We start from the raw sequence: 23,758 nt of genomic DNA, 5'->3' as shown, positions 1-23,758 counted from the left end.
TGGATTTGCAAGCGCCTGTAATGTGCTGAATTGTTTCCGACGAACTATTGCATCTTCTACACATATCGGTCGGAAGGTTTGTAGCTTTTATAATATACTTTTGGTAGTAGTAGTAGTTAGTAGTAGCCACTCGTTCGACGCATCTTTGTCGACGTTAGGCTGGTTCAGATCGAGACGATGTCTACCATGAAGAGCTTTCCGGGTCCACTTCCTGATTTTGGTTGGATTATCTACTTGCGTTTCATTGGGCTGGGTACATTTACTACGCAAATTAAGGGGTGTAAACTTGGTATCATTAAACACTATTGCTGAATGTAGTTGGGAGTCGGTTTGTTTGTTATGGAAGTAATACCTGAGGGTTGTTATTTGCTTACTATGAAGATTATTGATGTCTATGAGGCCTCTGCCACCTTCCCTGCGTGGCAGAGTTTGCCTTTGAACACAGGCTCGTGGATGGTGTTTCCTATGCTTAGTAAGAGCTACATTAATGACACGTTGGAGATTTTTAAGATCGGATTTTGACCATCTAATAATACCGAATGAGTACGTTAAAACAGGGATAGCGTAAGTATTTATTGCTTTAAAGATATGTTTAGAGTTTAAGTGGGTTTTTAAAACTGAGTTAAGTCTGTATCTGAATGCCTCTAAGAGTTTTGTTTTTGTTTCCTTTTGGAGTATTTGACGAGCCTGATGGAACCCTAAGTATTTATATGCTTCATACTCAGTGAGTGATAGGTTGGTCTGGCCTGTCTGCATTTGGTAAGAGTAATCATAAAAGTGTCCTGCTTTGATTGAGTTATTTCTGCATTTATCAATGCCGAATTCCATATGAATATCTGATGAGAATTTTTGGGTTTGCTCTATTAGTTCGTCTATATCAGCAGAGGATTGTGCGTACAATTTAATGTCATCCATGTATAAAAGATGATTTAATTTAAATGTTAGGTTAGCCTGTCCGTCGGTTTCTTTATAATCTAGTGTATATCCGGTTTCTATGGAGTTTAACATATTGGAAAGGGGGTTCAAAGCAAGACAAAACCACAACGGACTGAGTGCATCGCCCTGGAATATTCCTCTTTTAATTTTGATGGGGTCGGTCACTAGAGAACCATCAGGAATTTTTAACTGGAGGCGAGTTGACCAATGTGCAGCAGTGGTTCGCAAGAAAGTAATAAGTTGGGGATGAATTTTATAGATGCGCAGTACTGAGAATAACCATGAATGTGGAACGGAATCAAAAGCTTTCTTGTAGTCAATATAAGTGGTGTATAGATCTTCTTTATATTTATGTGCGCGATTTACAATAACCGAGTCAATTGTGACCTGTTCCTTACACCCCTGACTAAATTTCCTACAGCCTTTTTGTTGTTCAGTTAGTATGTTATGATTAGCGAGGTGAGTGTAAATTAAATCTGAGAGGCACGCTGTAATTATTTTATAAATTGTCTGTAGGCAAGTAATAGGTCTATATTTTGCTGGATTGGCTGTATCATTTTGGTCTTTTGGTAGCATATACGTATTTCCTGCTGTTATGTAAGAAGGCATTTCTTCAGGGCTTTCAATAAATCTATTGATATAGTTATGTAGGGTTGTATGTGTGTAAATTTTTTATACCAAAAATTATGGATGTGATCTGAACCAGTAGTTTTCCAATTATGAAGTCTGTTAATGACGTTTTGGTATGTTCGTAGGGGTATTCTTTCATATAGCATAGGTGGGGTGCAATTGTGTTTATCTTGTTCTATCTTGATCCAGTCAGCCTCAGCATTATGTTCGACAGGATTTGACCATATGTTAGCCCAGTATTGTTGTAATTGTATTGGGTCAGGTGTTAATAAATTCACGAGCAGCAGCTGTGGTTTGTGTAGTTTGAGTATTTGTTACGGGACCTAGTGTACGATAAAACTTTCTTTCATTATTGTTGAAGTCATTGTTTTGAGTTTTGCGGAGGGTACATTGTTTGTATCTATTTAGTCGGTTACAGGCTATCGTTAGTTTCTGTTTCAAGGTGTCAAGGAAATGAGATAATTGTGAATTAGGTTCTTCGTGGATTGTGTGAATTCTGTACTGTGTTAAGATGTTTTGTACTTGTTGATTTAAATAGTCGCTTCTAATCCCATTCATGTAATGTGTCAATCTGCTTATTTTAGCTCGTAGATCTGCAATTTTTCTTTCCAGGCGTTTTTGCCAATGTGGTTTAGTTCGACTTACCATCAGGATTCGGTTACCATCAGGGTTATTGCAATTCATGGGGCTTAGTTTGCTACCGTTGACTTTAGCTGCAGTCCATGCCGAACAGTATAAGACAGTCTGTAAATATTTGTAGTCGGTATCATTATTTGCCTTTTGTGGTATTATTTTATCTATACTATTATATAAAGCTGAAGAGTTTGTTTGTTTGTTTGTTTGTTTGTTTGATCGCGCTAATCTCAGGAACCACCGGTCCAAACTGAAAAAATCTTTTTGCGTTGGATAGCCCTTTGTTCGTGGAGTGCTATAGGCTATATATCATCACGCTATACCCAATAGGAGCGGAGCAGTAATGGCTAATCTCAGGAACTACCGGTCCAAACTGAAAAATTCTTTTGCGTTGGATAGCCTTTTGTTCGTGGAGTGCTATAAGGCTATATGTCATCACGCTATACCCAATAGGAGCAGAGCAGTAATGGCTAATCTCAGAAACTAGGAGTTTGAACTGAATAATTATTTTTGTGTTGGATAGCCATTTGTTCCTGGAATGCTATAGGCTATATATATCTTCACGCTATGCCCAATAGGAGCGGAGCAGTAATCGCTAATCTCAGGAACTACCGGTTCGAACTGAAAAAATATTTTTGTGTTGGATAGCCCTTTGTTCCTGGAGTGCTATAGGTTATATATCGTCACGCTATGACCAATAGGAGCGGAGCAGTAATGAAACATGATGCAAAAACGGGGACAATTTATTAGTTTTGAGAGCTTCTGTTGCGTGCGCTGCGTAAACGGTTAAAGTTATGCAACAATAATGTATGACGGGATTGTTCCTCTTAAAAAAGTTCTACAAAAATATATCATAAAACAAAGTCCCCGCTGCATCGGTCTGCCCGAACGTGTTAAACTCAAAACTACCCAACGTATTAGGATAAAATTTGGTATGGAGACAGTTTGAGACCCCGGGAAGAACATAGGCTCCCGGGAAAATATATAGCGTGACTTTTATAACGGAAAACTTTAGCCCGAAAAACTTTATAACGCGGGCGGAGCCGCGGGCAAAAGCTAGTTGTTAATATAATTCACAATTTGCAGAAATTTTTTAGATGATTTTTGTTTAGGAATAAATGGTCTATTAGTTGGATCAGTATCTATAAAGCATTCGAAAGCTTGGCAAAAGGTATCGTTTATTTCTTGATTCCGTTCATCTTGTTCTTGTGTTGTTACTTCCAGTGATTCAGTTTGTGTAAGGCAATTTGGTTGTATGTTACTAAGGAAGTCACTTTCAGGAAGTGTCAAATCATCTATAGTTGAATGTGGGGTCTGGTGTGCCGTATTTTGTTCCGAAGTGTTTGTTTGTAGTCCAAAATCGTTAATTTGCAGTTCTTGAGCTACTTGTTCCTTTATTGCTGCAATTCTTTCGGGTGAAATTAAACGATTGTTAATTATAACTCTCCGCTGATCAGAGACACGCTGTTCGCTAACGTGTGCTAGGTGTGGGAAGGCGGTTACGAAGTGTTGGTGTAATAGTGTTCTGTAGGATGTTTTGTCTGTTTCTGATTTAGTTATTTTGTAGTATGCTGCAATGATAGTTTCGTTGTATTCGGTTGTCCATCTCATACGCTGCCCCAGTTGTTGTGTTCCCTGTATATATAACTGTGATTGAATTTGTTGTGTCTGTTGTATTTGTGTGTGTGTCTTTTCTAAATCTTCTTTTACTTCTCTATAAATACTATCTATAGTTTGTTGTGGCAGTAGGTTGTTACGTACAATTGCTCTTCGTTGGTCACCTAATCTTTGTCTGCTTACTGTCATATGTGGAAATTTTTCTTGAAATTTTGAATGTAACGGTTCTAGATAGGTTTTGGTGTCAGTTCCCATAGATGTTAAAGAAAGATATGTTCGTAGGATAAATTCGTTCATATCAGAGGTCCATTTCCTACGTGTCATAGTGGTCATGGTGGTGGGCATAGGGTTATCGACAGTCAATGTCTCCTGCGCAACACCCCCCGACATTAGAGAACTGGCCGAAGATGGTGTAGATGATGGGCTAAATGATGGGTCAGACCCGGTGTAACTTGTGAGAGTACTAGGTTTACGAATAAAAGCCCGTTGGCGTAAACCCTCACGGCCGGTGTTCGCATTGCTGCCACGTCCAGCGCCGGCACTGGACGCGCCCCGACGTCCCTCGGGCAGCGGCACTTCGGCTGTAATATATTTATCGATGAGGACCCGCCTGTTCAATCCAGCATCGCCAACGTTACCCGAACTGTAGCACCCAGCGTCGGCTCCAGATGCGCCCCGGCGACCCCCGGGCAGCGACCGTAAATTGTATCTCTTATTTTCCATTCTCCATAAATTGGGTTACCATAGCCACGTTAGCCACGCCAGTAAATTGATATCGTGTGTCCGCCCCCCACATGATCAGGTGGTCGATCAGGACGTGTGGTTGGATTTTAGGGGGCTTATTATTATTATTATTAACAACAATTGACAACATTTCAAAATGTAAACGTGCCTGAGACAATAATATTATTCCTTAATTTTTCTACTCTGAGTTCGATTACGTATTTTTAATATTTTTTTGATACTTAATTTTGAAGAAAAATATTTAAAACTGAAAAATGCTTGATAATGATACAGTTAAAGTTGTTCCTTACTATTTAATTTAAAAACTAAGACACAGTGATTTGTCAATGTCAAATGTCAATATTACAATAGGAGAGAAACAAAAAACTGTCACTTGACTTCTTATTGCAAAGCGAAGGTCATTACGTGTTGAGCCGTATATATGATGTCATTTGGCGCTTACGTCGTTTTAGAATAAAACAAAATTCAAAGTGAAAACCATGAAAGAAAATGACAAAGTTTTGAATAAATAAAAAATATGAGTCTAATAATTTTAGATCTACTTTCATAAAATATAAACATTTGAGTAAGTCGATAAAATTAAATGTCAAATACACTCAGATAGTATTCTAGTTCCAAGGATAAATTAACAATCCCATTCTAAGAAAATATCTATATTTCAGCTGTAGTTTAATTGGACCTGCTTGCATAAATATTCCTATTGCCTGAGAAGCTTTTACATTATTTATTAATTTTATATTTCTGTTTGTTAAACCACGAGAACTTACCAATTAACTTGGATTCCTACGTTATATTACCACTGCTTATGTTGGAGCGTTATACTTGTACAACACTCAAACCGCGCATGGGTAATAAAAAATAATAACAAAAAATTTAATTCCGTAAAATTCTAAGCAAGCTTTCATTAACGCAGTGAGTATGTATATCTGCTGTAGTTATTTTAATAACGCATTCGATATAACGTTCCACTTATTAGTTCCAAAAGGTATTGAATATAGTTGCCTGCGGTTAGTTCTATTAGTGTCCATGGAAATTACACATAGCAAAATACGACACAATTTTGAATTATACCATTTGCAATTCACATTAAAATTATTGCAATCAAAGTAAGTAGTTGTAAGTAATTTTACCACCACCGCTACCAGCCTGCCAAACGTCTACTTCCTTCAACGAATCCGATTTTGGATACATTATTTTTTATCAAAATTGAACCCTGTACTTCCAGCGAAATAGCGTCTGTGTGTTGTCTTGAACTTTAAATTTCCTTTTTTTTTATATATAACGCTACGTGTTGCTCACGATATTCCCCGTGTGAATAACCTCCCCCACTGCAATAGTCCCTAAAACACACTACGACGCCAAAGCTATTTCTTTGACAAGTATCATTAAAAAAATATGTTATATCCAACTGGAGCATTACTGATATAAAAGTATACCACGTGTTTATCTAAAATATGATCCACCCGTGTGCTAAATTTCATTTAAATCCAATCAGTGGTTTACTTAAAACTAACATCCAAAGATTTTCTCAAACTTAAGCTTTTATATTAGTTAGAGTAAGAAGTAAGCGCCAGGGGCGTAGCTACCGCCGTATTAGCCGTATCAATGTGTAAATGATACGAGATCCTTGAGCTTGAGGGGCCCCTGTTGGCGCACACCTACTTTAAATATATCGGGGGTCCCAAAAACTCACACTATCCTGCGGACATCAACAAAAAAAAGTATAGTTTGTTTTACAATCAGCCTATATGTAACCTTGACCCCTCTGGGGCATCCAATACTGGATCAATATCATATTAAAAAAAAACCTACTTATTTATTTGCCAACCTAGGAATCGAACCTGAGGCATTTCTTCTTCTAATACAATGAAGAAGCGATAATTTGTAGTAATTAGTTTCATTTAAATAAGTTATGAGGGTAGCTTATCGACTAATAAATATAAATAACAATAAAGTATATTAAAAGTTTGTGACGATAAATTATTTTTGTGACGCTATAAAAAATAACTAGATGATAATTCTAATGTTACCTCTAAAAATATATTTAATCAATTTTTTTATTTGTATCATAATAAAAACGAGACTTCGAAAATATATTGTTTTAAATATGCCAAGTTACATATAATCAATGTTTGATTTACTGTTGAATGAATTTATTGAAATCATGTTGCCCAATATTACAGAAAGCATACTGTAAGTATAAAGCTACAAAATATTAATATATTTCGTGACTATGCGTAGCGGAATAAGGCTGCAAATAGTCAAAGCCGCACCGTTAGTATATTTTGAAGGTGCTATCGTAGAGGACGCTGCCCCATGTGCAATCGTATTTCGTTCGCAGACCTCATAGAGTACACTCCCGGCGGTTAGTCTGGCGAAGTAGTAGTGATCGCGCGGGAAAACGTTATTATGTAATATGTGTTCTTACACAGTTTCGATGATACGTTAGATATTTTGAATGGTTTAGTTCCGTTTTTAATTCGCAATCATGATTCGAAAATATAAATTCGACAAACATAAACATAAAATAATTTATCGCTGTCGCCAATAACCGAAGATATTACCAACGGTGCTTTCAACTCTGAGAAAATAAAGTTTAAAGAGGAAATCTACAACCCAGGTATGTTTTATAACTTTTAACGCGAGTGTTTTTTATTGGCATGCTTATTGAGACTCCATTTTTAAACATTTTTCGCTTGTTCGTCATTGGATGGACATTCGTCCGTCGGATACCAAAATTCTCAAATTAAAAGTTTAAATTATTTATTAATCGCGTAAGTGAACATAATTTCATTGATGACAGCTTAATGATATACATAATAATACGATTATTTATTACAATAAAGTGTTACTTATGTGACTATAAAAAATAATATAAAGCAAAGCACAGTGAAATCAATAAATCCAACTGGCAGGTATGTTGATATTGTTTTTATGAAATTATTTCAATATTGCGTTCGGCTCCTCTTTGTTGAGGACGATATAGGGAAGGCAGAAAGACATCCCAATCTTTCTTTTTGCCATCACCATTAAATTATCGTTTTAATTTATTTGTTTAGTCTATCGTATAAAGTCAAATTAGATATAATATTATAGAATAAATATAACGAAATTATCGGTCGATTATTTTATAAAATATATAACATGTCAACAAGTGTTTAATATTATAATATCAATATTACAAATAACTAGGTATATAGGAGACACTTTGGACAGTTAAATAATAGTGCTAATATGGTCATGACCGATGACCGGACCGATTTTTCAATCCGCTTGTCGTTCAGATAATCAGATTAATTATAATAACCTATTTAGAGGGGTTCCTTCAAATTAGCCGCGATGATTTCTTAATCCGTTTGAATTACCATAACATAAACAATGCAAAATTTAAAAAAATCATAACAGTCCAGCCATGAAAATGTGCTTAGCGTCCAGGGGTATTGTAGCGCGATTCTAGCACCAGGTACGCTGGAGTAGCAATGTCGCTTGCTGCACTATGCTGTATGACGGGCATCCTTTCTATTATTCTATGCACCAGTCTCGCTTAATCTTCGTTATTACCCGCCACTTATGTCAAACTGGTCCGTCGCCTATTGTGCTATGCTCCGTAGTTTTCCATAATTTTTGTAAAGAAAACAAAGATGTTAGGAAGAAGTTCTTTCAAAGAACACATAAGTGTGTAGCCGATTTGTAATTTTGAATTAGTTCAGCTACTTATTTAGGTGAATCTACATTATACCTATAAAACAATATTATTATGTTTGAAAGCGACAAACATGTATTTTCCATTGAGATAAAATAAAAACTTTTTCACTAGATAAGAATAAGAATAAAAGCAACCTTTTCAAATAACAGTTGTGCTAATAGGAGGTACCAAAAGAACATATTTTTAAATTGATAAATAGGCACATAAAAGATATTACCGCAAAATCCAATATTATATTGATCACTAAAAATGTATTAAGTATATTTAAGTCCAGTTGCACGGATTAGAATTTAGAACTGTCAACCCTAATTCACAAACTGGCTCATTTCAACCACAACTAACCTTGTTTAGACTATCCCTACCCAAATATCACAAATTCAGCCGTAAACGAACACAAAATAACTTTTTATATGTGATTCAGGCAGTTATAAACAGTGACTATTGTTTTAATAGTCCATAGCTTTAACGTTACGTTCATTTATTACCATTCGTTTATAATATTTCCTGTTGTATCTTTGATTTAATACAATTGTTGCACACAATACAGGTAGTATTTTAACAGAAACTAATGACGGAATAATAAATTTTATTTTAGTGGGGATCGCAATTATTGGTCTCTTAATTAATTATATTAACTTGGTAGGTTTATAATTTTAGACCATGGTATAAAAGGTAGTCCTTATTTCGATCATTTCCTTTATTCCCCTGACGCGACTCTAAAGTATTCGTACACCTCTATTAGTATTTTCATCAAATGCGCGCCTGCATCATCGATCGATGGCCTGGAGTCCTTTATACATTATGGAATGAAATATGTGATTTTTATCGCTCTAGGCAAAATTACGAAAGTAAACATTTAATTCCCCTGGTATGAGTGCACTCGATTATTGACAATATAAATGCTTACGACTCGTTTTTAAATAAATTGCCCTTGACTGATTTTTGTTACTTTTATTTATTTATTTACTCTTTCTTGTACACCGGAGACATAGATAATGGAACAAGATAATAGGAAAAAGTACAAATCGCGGTCTTATAGCACAAGGCAATCTCTTACAGACAACCATGGGATGGATATAAGAGAAAACGGAATAATATGGGACAGTATGAGGTGTACGAAGTATACTAATATGAGAAGTTTAAAAAGATAAAAAAAAACATAAAGATAAAAATATATACAAATGTTATACAATATAAGAATACATACAAATATGGCTTCAATATGTACATATATAGGTACTACATATAACTTACTGTTAACTTACTTAATAACAACAAAATAACAGAGGCATGCGTCCGTTTCTTGCTTTTAAATTCTTCTTAAGCATTTAAAACCCGGTGATGTTAATGTTCAATGATGGATTGCTGTGTGTAAGCAATTTTACATGCATTTCCTATGTCAAGGTTTAATAATAATGCTATTTTACGCAATTTAAAAGTATTGTTGTATTTTAATTTCTCTGGTTAGAATATATTGGCGATTCGGATCACCACGTTTCCTTTGGCTCCTTTGGCAGTTCATGATTAATATATAATCAGGGCACCTGCGCAGAAACACGTCTCCGATGTTTAATTTGGCTTCAATTCATCGTCGGGCTTCATGTATCGATCGCTGTAAAGTTTAGTCAGGGTAAGCAATGTGGGCGCCGTAAAACCAATTTCTTAAAAAATAATTACCGACGATATAAAAAGGGAATTAGAATCTATTAAACTGACCTCAAAGTTTCCATAAAAATTACTGTTGATAACGTCTTTTGCGTTTCGTACACTATTTGAAAATAGGTTTTTATTGCTTTTCATCCTACACGGATTTAAATATCGTTGCTAAAGCTTCTTCGCTGCCGCCATCTAAATAATAGTTTAAGAGCCCGTGAACCCCAGACCTTCGTTATTTTATAAAAGCTGAAAGTTTGTCAGCGCTTGCTCCCAACACAGGTAAGAACGATGGGCCATTATGAAGTTTGGGTTACCGTGGCTTTGACAGATAAACGGTACTAAAGGTGTGTAAAATACCGATATAATTTCATAAAATAATAAAGTGAGATTTTTTGGTGTTACCTTCAGAAAATTATTAAAAATCACGTTATTCATTGCCAGACACTTAACATCGTAGCAATCCCTTGACAGACACCCTTAGTGTTCATGAAATTATAATTTTATTTACGTTATAGTATAAAAGCTGATTTTTATATATAATACTTGGGTAATAAGTAAATGATGTTTCCTCGTTAGCCAGACGTTTTTGATAGTTCTAACCCCCTGTCAGACAAACATTGTAAATCTTAAGAAGAGATTCGTGATCAGAAAGACTTATGCAAATAAACCTTTTTGCGCAGATTTATATTACTGATAAACCATGTAAATTTTAAAAACATCTTAAGAAAAAACATTCGATATTACAACTACCTTAAATTGTTAAAAATTGTAATTTATTCTGCCATTAACAGGTTTAAAAAAAGCCAAATAAAATATTTCTTAAAAATTTAATTAAAAATAGTTTAATAACAATTCAAGTTATTATAAGGAATAAAAAAATAGATTGACGACATTTCATATCATTATGTTGTATAAAAGACAATATCATTAAATTCATTATCATTATCATCACCAATGTTATCATTTTCTTCGTCACTGTTGCTCCATTCGATGTCAAGGTCTTTTTCTTCTTCGTCAGTTTCTGCAAAAATGTGAAGAAGTTAATGGGATTGAAAATATTAAAATAAAATGTAAAATAGATTGAAGTAGTTATGCCTGAGACAGTTTTCAGTGAATCTCTAACCTTTGGTAACTGATCACCTTCGAACCATTTAAAATGGTACTGATTATTTTCGAGTAGCCATCCATTATTCTCGGGTTGTTACAAATTAATGTATCACCCATGACTTGTTTTTAACACACAATCACTTTTATTTAAAAAGTCACATAAACAAATTTTAAACTTATAATTTACGTATCATACACCAATAATATTAAATTTACTTTATAGTCTGTAATATTCGAAATCTTTTATGTTATTAATTAATAATGCATATTAATTATTAATATAAATTAATAATATTTGAAGAGCTTTTAGCTGATTTAAATATGTGCTGAGTACTAAAAAACTCATGTAGACTCAACTCGCCATCTCACTCGCACCCACCCGTGTATATACTGCCTCGCGCTCGCTCCTCCAGCTACCCTTGCTTGTCTGGCAAAGGGTTGGAACTATCAAAAATGTATGGCTAACGAGGAAACATAATTAACTTATCACCCAAGTATTATATATAAAAATCACTATACTACTTTTATACTATAGCGTAAATAAAATTATAATTTCATGAACATTAAGGGTATCTGTCAAGGGATTGCCACTATGATAAGTGTCTGGCAATGAATAACGTGATTTTTAATAATTTTCTGAAGTAATGCCAAAAAATCTCAATTTATTATTTGATGAAATTAGATCGGTATTTTACACACCTTTAGTACCGTTTATCTGCCAAAGTCACGGTAACCCAAACTTCATAATGGCCCATCGTTCTTACCTGTGTTGGGAGCATGCGCTGACAAACTTTCAGCTTTCATAAAATGACGAAGGTCTGGGGTTCACGGGCTCTTACTCTATAAAATTCAGAACGAAAAATTTTCAACCTTGAAACCGCGTTTGAGGCATATTTTTTTTCTAGGATAGTCTTGTTCTGATGAATGTGCAGATAGTGATCTATCCGCTCATTATATTTAACTCTTGTTATTTATTGGTATTTTTCCCCTGTATGGTTTCGTTTGTTTCAATTGTCTTTGTCCTATGTCGCTAGAAGGAAATTCTCATATTTTTTTTGGACAAGCAAGTTCGCCTAAACCCGGTCCACTGTAATTAAAATCCGCCCAAGTGCTAGTCGGACTCGCGCACCAAGGCATTCGTACAAACCAGTAGGTATGTAAATAAAAGTTCACCCATCACGATAATGAAAATCCATAACATTACAATATGGAAAGCTGGAGGAAAATTAAATAAAGACAAAGGTCTAAAAAATGAGGTTTTCGCAATTTTTCCTTTATATGTGCTATAAAACACTGCTTCATGCCTAATTTCAAGATACTAGCTCGACTGGAAGTACCCTTTAGGTTATGGTTCCATTGCAAGTTTGAAAATATGCGGCTTAAATTGCTGTTTCTTTTGATTGCGTTGACATAGAAGTTTGATTTTGTTACAGCTTAAAGGTATTATAGACTTGCGTATTTGATATGAATTTCAATTACATACCTCTACGTGTTCATGAGGAAAAGGGTAGTAACTTTAAAATAATTAAAAATATTTTTATTATATGATGTAACTTTTACGGTTTCTGCTATTTTTCTTTTATCTATACTATAAGACCTGGCTTCGTACCAAATTTCAAGATTCTGAGTTGACGGGAAGAACCTTGTTTTGATTCCCTTGCGAGATTCAAAAATTTGCGGCATAAACGGCCGTATCTTTTGATTGCGTTGGCTTAAAAGTTTGATTTTTTCACAGCTTCAAGGGACAGTAGACCTAAATATCTGATAGAAATTTCAGCTTAATACCTGCACGCATTCCTGAGAAAAAGGGTTTTGACAGACGGACGGACGGATGGACAGACAACAAAGTGATCCAAGGGTTCCGTTTTTAAACATACACACACAAAAACTTGAGAAGCAACCTAAAAAAAATATTTAACAGAAAAAGCTAGGTATAGCAATATTGCATTTGCAAAAGATTTTTTAAATTTTATGTAATAGCGTGCGTTACGGAAAAATCGTCAATTTTTGAGCGTGTTAACAGTTTTTGCGAATTATGTTTTATAAGAATTCAATAGAAGTTATCATAATTAATCATTAATTTGGTAATATTTTACAAAATATTCTAAACAGTGAATATTTTTAATTCCTTAATATTAGCAGTTCATATTTAAAAGGGTGAAGAAGAAAAAGGAAAGGGTTTAAAGATTTAAAAGGGTGCCATAATACTTTTAAAAATATGTAAGAAATGTAAGAACTTCGCATGTATGCTTCAGACTACTAAAACCATTTTTATTAAGGGGATCCTAAGTAAAGAACACATATATTCCGATCTAGGTTGTAATTTGAACAAAAACAAAAATTATCTTGAAATATTTTTAGAAGCTATATATCATCTAGATTCCTTTTATGCCCAGCACTATTATGACTAACATAATATTAAGTATATAAATTTATAGTGCCGAAAAAAAAAATTATAAATTTTAAAAAATAATAAATATTTTTTTTTATATAATTATTATTTTTTTACCTTAATAAAATTATATACTTATTATTAGTTTTGTATTGATTAATAGGGTATTTGACAAATTTTCGTAAAGTACTTTAAAATGTTCTAGAGTCTCTAAAGATACGCTTGACAATGATTTTTTTTATATTTAGAGCCATTTTAATAGCAAAAAGATAGTTTTAATAAATACATTTTGTGTTTCCCGCTGAAACGCTAAGTCACGTGACAAATAAAGGGCGTGACGTCATGATGTAATAGTCTTAATGTAAACAATACGTGAGATTCGTTTTTGGGTCCTTTGTTCCCTGAATTAAATAAAATAAATAAATAAAAATTATAAAAAGCACCACCTGATAATGTATCCATATTTGCAATATAAATAAATTCAATTATAGCTATGTTTGGTTTTAAAATTAGTTTAAGCGCTTGATATTGGCCTTCACGAGTGACACTAGATATTTAAAAAATAAGTAAACCGCCTTCAAAAGCCAGTAAAAACCAAAAAATAATTTAACATTACCTATATACTGGTTACCAATTTTAGAGTCGGTACCTAATAACAATCAAACATTGTTTCCGTACATTTTTTCACGTATTTATTTAGCTTAACTAGCAATTTTAAAGACTTATGTTTAATTTTTATTAGGTACCGACTCCAAAATTGGTAACCAGCATAATTTAATTTTTTTTTTGTTTTTGGTGTTTTTTGAAGGCGGTTTTTTTTTTGTTAAATAGGTTTTATTTTTTGCTTAATTTACTTCATAAAATTTGCGAAAAACTATGTGTGAGTCTATAAAATTTTAGCGTTGCCTCCGATTTCTCCAGGATCCAATCATCAGATCCTGACTTGCTGCCTATGGCACCACTTCAGAAGTATTCGCTTTCGAACAAAAAAAGAATTTTGAAAATCGGTCCACATTGGAGGAGTTATTGCAAAACAAAAAAAATAAAAAGAAAAATTGAGAATACTTCCTTTTGTGACGTCGGTTAAAAATTAAAAAGAAATAACAAATCAACAAAATCATCTATCCACCTGACTCAAACCGTAACATGATTACCAAGTCCACATGTCTTCGTGTATAAATTTTGAAAAACACTTGGAATATTTTACGATAGCAAAATTAATTGCTTTTAATAAGACAAATAATTACATGCTCTAGACCGGATCTCAGCGTATAGACGTGTTTCGAGAAATGTGAATAAACAAGCCTGAAGATTTGTTTGGTTTATGTTACTATATACCTAATAACTTTACTGAAAACAAAAACTACCTAAAATTAGGTAAATTCTTGCACGGGATCAATCAGGATCTTTTTTGGGACGGTGAAATATATATATTCTGTTTATTATCTCCGTAAATATTCACTAAATTACACTTTAAACTTACTTCACTCAATCATGGAGTCGTAGGAAAAGTTGTCAGAAAACAATAGCAAGTTATTTAAATTCTAAGATGTTACAACTTCTTCGAGCTTAACCTAACGCCCCTCATTTATCTGAAAGGATTTTGAGCACACAATTAGTGTTTTATATTATATTTACTTTAAAATCAAAACCGAATAGAAAGTAGGTAATTGATCAATTTTCTAGATCACTGATAAAATAATAGAGTGGTAATATTGCGCGCTTGGTAAACTATGCACGTATGCGTCTAATTGTGTTTAGGCGGAAGTTGACTCCAGGAAGTGGAGTCGGTATCATGTTTCATTAGTTTAGACTTTAATTCAAACCATTATACATAACGTGTTCGTATTGAAATTATCAATATGATTGAAAATGTGATTGACGAACTTCCGAGAAATGAAAAAATAACAATACGACATATCTGAGGTTAAGAACTTCTAAAGTTTTGTGTGATTTGTCAAGCTCTGAATTTTTGTATCAATTATAATCATACCTTTGTGTCTAACACCTGTGTATTCAAGAAATAGTCTAATACAGAAATTTGATTTCATTGAATGTTATATTGTAATTATCATTTGTTAAGCGGCGATAGACTATTTGGGTGTGGAATTGGCTTCGGAAACGAACATCCGCAACTTCAATTCCAACACACCTCTGACTTTTCTAAAATTATGTGTACCTATATTCTTTGTGAATTATCGTTTGCCGTAATGGTAAGGGATAACATTGTGAAGAAATCTGAATACCTGAGAAGTTCTCTATGGGATATTTGAGGGTGTATAGTCTACTAACCCGCACTAGTCCAGCTTGGTGGCGTAGGGCCTAATCTCTCTCATTAGTAGAGGAGGCCCATGCCCGGCAGTGAGGCGATATATAAATTCAGAGCTGATATTATTATTATTAATGATTTCCTATGTTTACGTGAATGTTGGACATTAAAATTAAACTATTTTTCGGATTTTATCGCGGTTTTAATATTTTACTTTTCTCCCAACGTTTCGCATGGTCACGGGGGTCTGAGGTGTTGGTCATCCGCAAAGTCAAGTTACAATATCTACCTCCATTTTACAATTATACATCTTTTAATTCTTTTTTAAATTTTAGCTATTGGTGGTCCGATCTACGCAGAATGAGCACACAGTGTCTTGAACTCTGGCAGCCGGTCATTTGGGTTCCGAGTTAATTATATACACAGGAGTAACAGCTCAGCGCAATAGTCGTGCCGCGAGTGAAACATATTGTGTTTTTGCATTGGGTTTGGTTGAGTCTACTACTTACATACTTATATAATATAAATAGCATCACACCTTTTCCCTTTTCACGGGTAGGCAGAGGTGTAGCTCCTCAGTCTATGTTTTACTAACACAAAACGGCAAACAATAAAAAAAATTAACAAATAATTAAACCGCCTTCAAAAACCACTCAAAACCAAACAATAATTTCACATAACAAGTATAATATACTGGATACCAGTTTGGAGTCGGTGCCTAATTAAAATTGGTAGTAAAGCTAGGTAAATGCATTATATAAATAAAATAATAATAAAAGTAAAAAAATATATAATTATATTAATTATTAATTTATTAAGTATATTTTTCTCCTTTGCAATGTCGAGATAAATTTGGCAGTATTATACAATACTAAATTTGCCGTGTTTACCTTTTCAGATGACCTCGAATGGGCGAAGGTGGTGAAGTCACTAATCGACAAATACACACGTAAGTGTCATTATATAATACTAATACGATAGTAAAAGTTGGTGCTTACGAGTAAATTTCTATCATAACAGGGTCGATTATTGAACCATTAGATAAAATAAAATGTGTATCAATGTAAAACTCAATTATTTAAGAATAATAAATATTTATTCTTACGATTAATGTTCTTAATCTATTGCGGTATATTTTATGTTTTGAATACATTTTATCTAAAGATTAATAAATCGGGCCTTATCAGGCATTTTTAATTATATGAAGTAATTGTGTTTCACTGCCGGTGGCCTCTTTCATCTAACATAAGAGGATAAAATAGGCCTTGGGTTCATATTGGTAATCAATTTCCATTTTGCATAGGCATAATAATGAAACCAAGAAATTTCGCCGGCTCAGACAATACACCGACTAAAACATAAATCACTAAATTATGTTTGTTTATGAGCCGGTAAACTACTACACATTTTTAAAAAGTTAAATAGCAAATGAAATGCCAGCTAGCAAACAAAGAAATGAGTATACAAAAACAATGTTCAATTTAAATTAAGCACCGACTCCAAAGAAATGTGGATATATACATAAAAACACGCTTTAAAAAAATTACCTTGCTTGTGTTTTAATAATTTCTTTTCAAACCGTATGAAAAGTATAATTACTTTTGCACTGTACTTGGCTTTAAATACAATATTATTACACTATTATGGGATGCTAGCAAGATATGGCATTACAAGACTTTCCTAGTTTTACTAAATGCAGAATAAAAGCCGCATAGTTGCACCACTTTTAAAAAACGCTCTATTAATAAAAATCTGTTGTTTTTAATGTTGAATTCAAAATGTATATTGAAACATTGGTCATTCGTCTTCTATAATAGCCCGTTTATATTAATATTAATTATAGGGTTTTTGAATAAATCTTGTTTCATCTGATCTCTAAAAAGTGGGATACTTGCCTACTATGCCTCATAGTAGGCTAACGTCAAAAATGCTTTTGGGGATACTTGGCCCATGTGAGGATAGATGCCTCTCTAGGTTTCTTTCAGATAGAAACAAACTTGTATTAAATTAAGTAATCTGTCTTTATATTAAGACGTAATCAAAATTATAAAATAAAAAAAAAATAGACCACAAACTGGTAATTGACTTTACGTGTGAAACCGCGTTGTGCGATCCGGGTCTGCTCGGTTCAGGCGGGCTCGGGTCGTGTCAATGTGGCTAAAAACTTAAAACTTAATAATGAAACTTAAACTTAACATGTTCATCACTTCTTTTTAGATAGTATTTTACTATATGTAAAGACCTTTAATTAAGTGACTGTATTACAATATAGCTTCTACGTTGTGTCATTATGTAACCTGTAGGACTTCCGTTAAAAAATAAAAAATTAGGTATACAAATTATTGAAAAAATATTATTCGTGGTCACAGGGCGGACTAAGGTGTTAGTCATCCAAAAAGTAAAAGTTACAATATCTACCTACATTTTACAATTATTCCACAATTTATTTCAATTTAGCTCTTGACGGTCCGATCTACGCAGAATGATTTCTTGATGTCTGACAGCCGGTCTTTTATGTTCCGATTTAATTAAATGTAGATAGTAGGATCTCAGGCTTTTTCAAGCTTCCAACCATTTTCTCTATTGAAATTCGGATATTTTTTAATTTCAATAGCCTCGCGAATCATCGTAGGCAGGAATCAGAGTTCTTTGGCAAGGGTTTGTGGTTTGTTCAGACACAGATAGATAATTGCCATGCGGCAACTATCCGCAAAAGTCGATAGGGCAACTATCCTTTTTGGTACGGATACTTGCCCTTTCTATTTGTGAAATATATTAGAAAAGTATAAAATAGAAAATTTAACACTGGCTAAATACAGTCTATGGTTCTTAAGTTTGTCACCGGATGGAATGTCTTGTGTTATTTTTCTCTATGCAACGGTGTTATTGTCAATATAGTACATGTGCATAATTAAATTAAAGTTTGCTGATTTAATAAGGTTACAGTTCTACTTTATTCAAATGTGGAATAACCAAACAAAATACATAATAATAATATAATAATAACAGCCCTGTATTATATACTTGCCTACTGCTGAGCACGGGCCTCCTCTACTACTGAGAAGAATTAGGCCTTAGTCCACGACGCTGGCCTAGTCCTGGATTGGTAGACTTCACACACATTCGAAACTCCTATAGAGAACTTCTCAGATGTGCAGGTTACCTCACGATGTTTTCCTTCATCGTTAAAATACATAAAAATTATTTAAAAATAAAGAGTAATAAACAGTGTAATTTAAACGCTTATGCATTCTAAAAAACAAAAAAAATACAGTAATCTTAATCTATATAATATATAAAAGAAAGTTGTGTTAATTACACTATTTATAACTCAAGAATGGCTGAACCGATTTGGCTGAAAATTAATAGAGAGGTCGCTTAAAACCAGGAGACGGACATAGGATACTTTTTATCCTGTTCCCACGGGAACGGGACGTGACATAAAATGTAGTATAACAAAACGAAATTTGGTATGGAGGTAGTTTAAGACTCCGGGAAGGTTGTAGGCTACTATCTCGGGAAAATATACAGCCGGAATTTTATCCCGGAAACCTCCTTAACGCGGGCGAAGCCGCGAGCAAAAGCTAGAAAGTAATAAAAATATTCAACAGAGATTGCTTACTTATATAATTTCAACGCTCGTCAAAGCTTAGCTGTGGAAGATATTTGTGCATGAATTATAATCAATCGCTGACACTATCAACAATCGTATCATGGTGTATTCGAAACTAAGGCATGTATCCGTTTGTGGCAACTATCCGGCATTTACATTATACACCAGTAGTAAGTAGTAAGTAGTCAGACTATGAAACATTTATATAACCTTTATTATACCGTTTTTTTCTCTACCATTGCTTCCTATCTTAGTTACATTATTAAGCTGTGTAGGGATATTTAACGGAATATTCCCAGATAAATTAAAATACACAATAATTAATGCTTTATGCAAAAAAGAAGATTAATACATAATAAAAAAAGACATATTGGTCTGGTACCGGTTTTTACAAAAAAGGTTCGTAAGGGGTTTTATAGTTTTGTCGAGAAATAATCAACTTAAAAATAATTTAGGGAAAACTATACTACACTAAGTCATGCATTTTTGTCATAAAGATGACAAAATTCATAAAATTAACATCACGTATCAAGATAACACTATACCACTATACGATATGAGATTTTTAGGAGTACAAAACATATTTACAAGGATAACATACCCAATTTTAACCGTTTAGAGGTCAACCTGAGAGATTAATTTGTCTCCGATATTTATCTTGGCTATTTGCTGAAAAGAATTTGGATTTGAACCAAGGGGTGGAGCTGGCGCTCGCACTGGAGATGACAGCCAGGCACGCGAGAATAGCGGCGAGCGTTAGCGGCGGCGGCGGGGGCGGAGACACTATAGCGTTCGCGCGCGAGCCGCTCCAGCCATAGCATTGGTTTCTTACAGTCTTTTTAGGTTGGTCAACAAACTAATTAACCTTAGGATTGGTGGGAGGAAAAAATATAATAATTGTAATTTAACGGCTAATTTAAAAAAAAATCTACCTCACTGTCTCTTAAGGCTGATTTTAGCCAAAGTAGCCCCCATGAAGGACGTGTTTTTTTTTAATAAATATGTAATTTGAGAGTCTGGATAATATATTGACCCACTTTAGAACCACGAAGTCACCTGTTTAGACTTTTAATTTAAGTTATAACGCATAGAACGTAAGTTTTTCACTTTACACCAACATTTTCATTAAAGTTATGAAGCTGATTGCTTTTAGCAAAAAAGATTAACTACTGAAAATTTACTTGCAACTAAAAAATCACGAAGAAGTCATCTACTTTAAAAAAAAAACATTTAATTCTTTCAATCGAAAAACCTTAATTGAGAAAAATATTCATAACTCGAAATCTATGAAAAATCGCGGAATATAACTACATGGGGGTGATTCGGATACCCAAAGGGGTGCTCTATCTCGGGACCTTCGTTTGACACTACTTTCTAGGACACTCTGTATATTACAAATCTATACTATTATATAAAGCTGAAGAGTTTGTTTGTTTGTTTGTTTGTTTGTTTGTTTGTTTGTTTGTTTGTTTGTTTGTTTGTTTGAACGCGCTAATCTCAGGAACTACCGGTCCAAATCGAAAAATTCTTTTTGCGTTGGATAGCCCTTTGTTCGTGGAGTGCTATAGGCTATATATCATCACGCTATACCCAATAGGAGCGGAGCAGTAATGGCTCATCTCAGGAAATACCGGTCCAAACTGAAAAATTCTTTTTGTGTTGGATAGCCCTTTGTTCGTGGAGTGCTATAGGCTATATATCATCACGCTATACCCAATAGGAGCGGAGCAGTAATGGCTCATCTCAGGAACTACCGGTCCAAACTGAAAAATTCTTTTGCGTTGGATAGCCCTTTATTCCTGGAGTACTATAGGCTATATATCATCACGCTATACCCAATAGGAGCGGAGCAGTAATGGCTAATCTCAGGAACTACCGGTCCAAACTGAAAAAATCTTTTTGCGTTGGATAGCCCTTTGTTCCTGGAGTGCTATAGGCTATATATCATCACGCTATGACTAATAGGAGCGGAGCAGTAATGAAACATGTTGCAAAAACAGAGAAAATTATTAGTTTTGAGAGCTTCCGTTGCCTGCGCTGCGTAAACGGTTAAAGTTATGCAACAATGATGTATGACGGGATTGTTCCTCTTAAAAAGTTCTAAAAAATATATTATAAAACAAAGTCCCCCGCTGCATCTGTCTGGCTGAGCGTGTTAAACTCAAAAACTACCCAACGTATTAAGATGAAATTTGATATGGAGATAGTTTGAGACCCTGGGATGAACATAGGCTCCCGGGAAACTACTACTTTTATAACGGAAAACTTTAGCCTGAAAAACTTTATAACGCGGGCGGAGCCGCGGGCAAAAGCTAGTAATAAATATATTAAATTCGACGGTGGAATTTCGACCAAAGGACGACCACTAGTGATATCAAAATACACAGTATTCTGAAAAATTAGGAGTAAGTAACCCACGGTCGATTGCATTAATGAATATAATTATTGAATACCATTGTATTACGTTAATGTATCGATGCGTTAATGTAATATAAATTGGTGCCTAAAAATGGCAAATAGGCAACACAATGTAGGCATACGAAACACATTGTATGATGCTTTCATTGAAAATAATATTTTGTGTAATATTAATAGGTATTTAATTTCAATTATTGAATCGCAAAATTTTACCGATTCCAAAAACTTTCCACAAAATGTTGTTTAGTCAACGACGCACACGTGTTTCCATTTTATATCAGACGTTCGTTTTTTGTTGAGCTTTTGCTGTATTTTTGTTGTTATATTTTTAGTACGTATTGTGTTTTGCACGTGCTGTGCCGGTTGTGAAGTAACAATAGTTTCAAATATTCTCATATGGTTGTTTTATTTTTTTATTACTTCGTCGATTAAATTAGTTCAATATCCCGGCAATCATATATTTCGTGAACTACCAAAAGGCTTTTGACGGTGTCCTTGTGGAGACCGGAGTTCGGGAACACCTTGTATTACTCACACGCAGCCTCAACGCAAAGGAATATGGGACCGTAAAAATAGGACACACGACATCGGGTCATTTCCAATTTCAGAAAGGTGTGAGGCAAGGTTGTATTATATCGCCAATTCTTTTTAACATCTATGGCCAACATATAATGCGCAAGACTCTTGAAGGATGGGCAGGTGGGATCAAATTGGAGGTGTTGCTATCTTAAATCTTCGGTACGCCGCGATGGCAGCATACTTTTCGAATTCAATAGAAGAAGAAATGGCAGACTTACCAACGCGTTTGGATCAGTACAGCAAAAACGGTCTCACAACTATCAAAAAAAAAACAAACTGAGGATAGTGAACCGTTTGCAGACCATTAGGAATACTGGTATACTTGGGGAATACGACACCGTAGATAAGTCTCCATATATCGGTTCCGTGTTAAACAACAAGAGAAACTGCGGACCTGAGATCTGTCAAAGCATCGGAATGGCCAAAACTGCCATGATTCAACTCCAAACAGTCTGGAAGGATAGCAACATCTCCAATAGAACTAAAATTCGAATAGTCGATACATTGATCCTTCCGATTTTTCTGTACAGTTGCGTATCTTGGACTGTTAGAGCAGGAGACAGGAGGAGGACAGATACGTTTGAAATGTAGTGCAAGCCCAAGATGTTAAGAATGCCGTGGACCGCATCAAAATACGATGGCCATCCTGAAACAACTGCATTTAAAACGAAGTCAAAGACCTGTTTATACAGGACTATAAAGTACTTTGGATATGTCCAAAAATTCTAAAAGTATCGTTCGCCCGACGCGACGTTAATCAGCCAACCTGGAAAAGCTGGTCATGGTTGGAAAGTTGAAAGGGATGAGACCACGAGGACGAAACCCCAAAAGATGGATAGACCAGATTTCCAGTGCGTTGGATGTTTCCATTAATACAGCATTTCATCAGGCAAAAGGCCAAAGTCGGTGGAGAAATATCACAGTGAAGATAATTGAGAGACACTATCCTCAATAATGAGGGACAAACTGGAGAGAGAAAAACAATAAGTGCACATCAAAAAATATTGAAATATTTTATTTCTCGTGTTTAACAACAGGCGTAATTTAGCCTCTTGTTTTGTTAGAATGATATTTTTGAAGGCAAACATGTACATACTTATATATAATGCAGTGAATTTTTAAAATCCTTATTCACAACTAGAGCATTTTTTAAACCACTTATTTTACTTAGTTCGGGATTTCTTTTGTAATAGTGTATTCCAAGTTTATTTCAAACATATATTATCCTTTCCAATTAAGATTCTGAGATCATGCTGTCTATCCCAAAACTACGATTTCAAAATTATTAAGTTTAAAGCTGTCAATACAGTGTACGGCCAAGTAGTAATTTTACTCGGATATAAAGAACAAAGGATACCCGCAAACTGTTCTAAAAAATCCACTAGTTTAGGTCTTGTAGTTAGAGACACATTTTTTACATTATTAAGCTCCGTGGAAGTGCCTGAAAAATGTGTGCCC

The 23,758-nt window shown here is 34.3% G+C and overlaps 1 protein-coding gene across 1 annotated transcript in view; it reads left to right on the top strand.

Moving 5' to 3' along the window:
• Positions 1 to 16,594: 16,594 nt before the first annotated feature.
• Positions 16,595 to 23,758, top strand: part of LOC115455762 (protein SCAI) — a 25,188-nt gene continuing 18,024 nt past the window's right edge. The window contains exon 1 of the mRNA XM_030184447.2: positions 16,595 to 16,639. The gene's annotated coding sequence lies outside the window, so the exon portion shown is untranslated. The remainder of the gene's footprint in view (positions 16,640 to 23,758) is intronic.

Source organism: Manduca sexta, chromosome 27, assembly GCF_014839805.1.
Source record: "Manduca sexta isolate Smith_Timp_Sample1 chromosome 27, JHU_Msex_v1.0, whole genome shotgun sequence".
Lineage (NCBI taxonomy): Eukaryota > Metazoa > Arthropoda > Insecta > Lepidoptera > Sphingidae > Manduca > Manduca sexta.
Note: the sequence above shows the minus strand (reverse complement) of the source record. Positions and strands in the feature narration are given on the sequence as shown.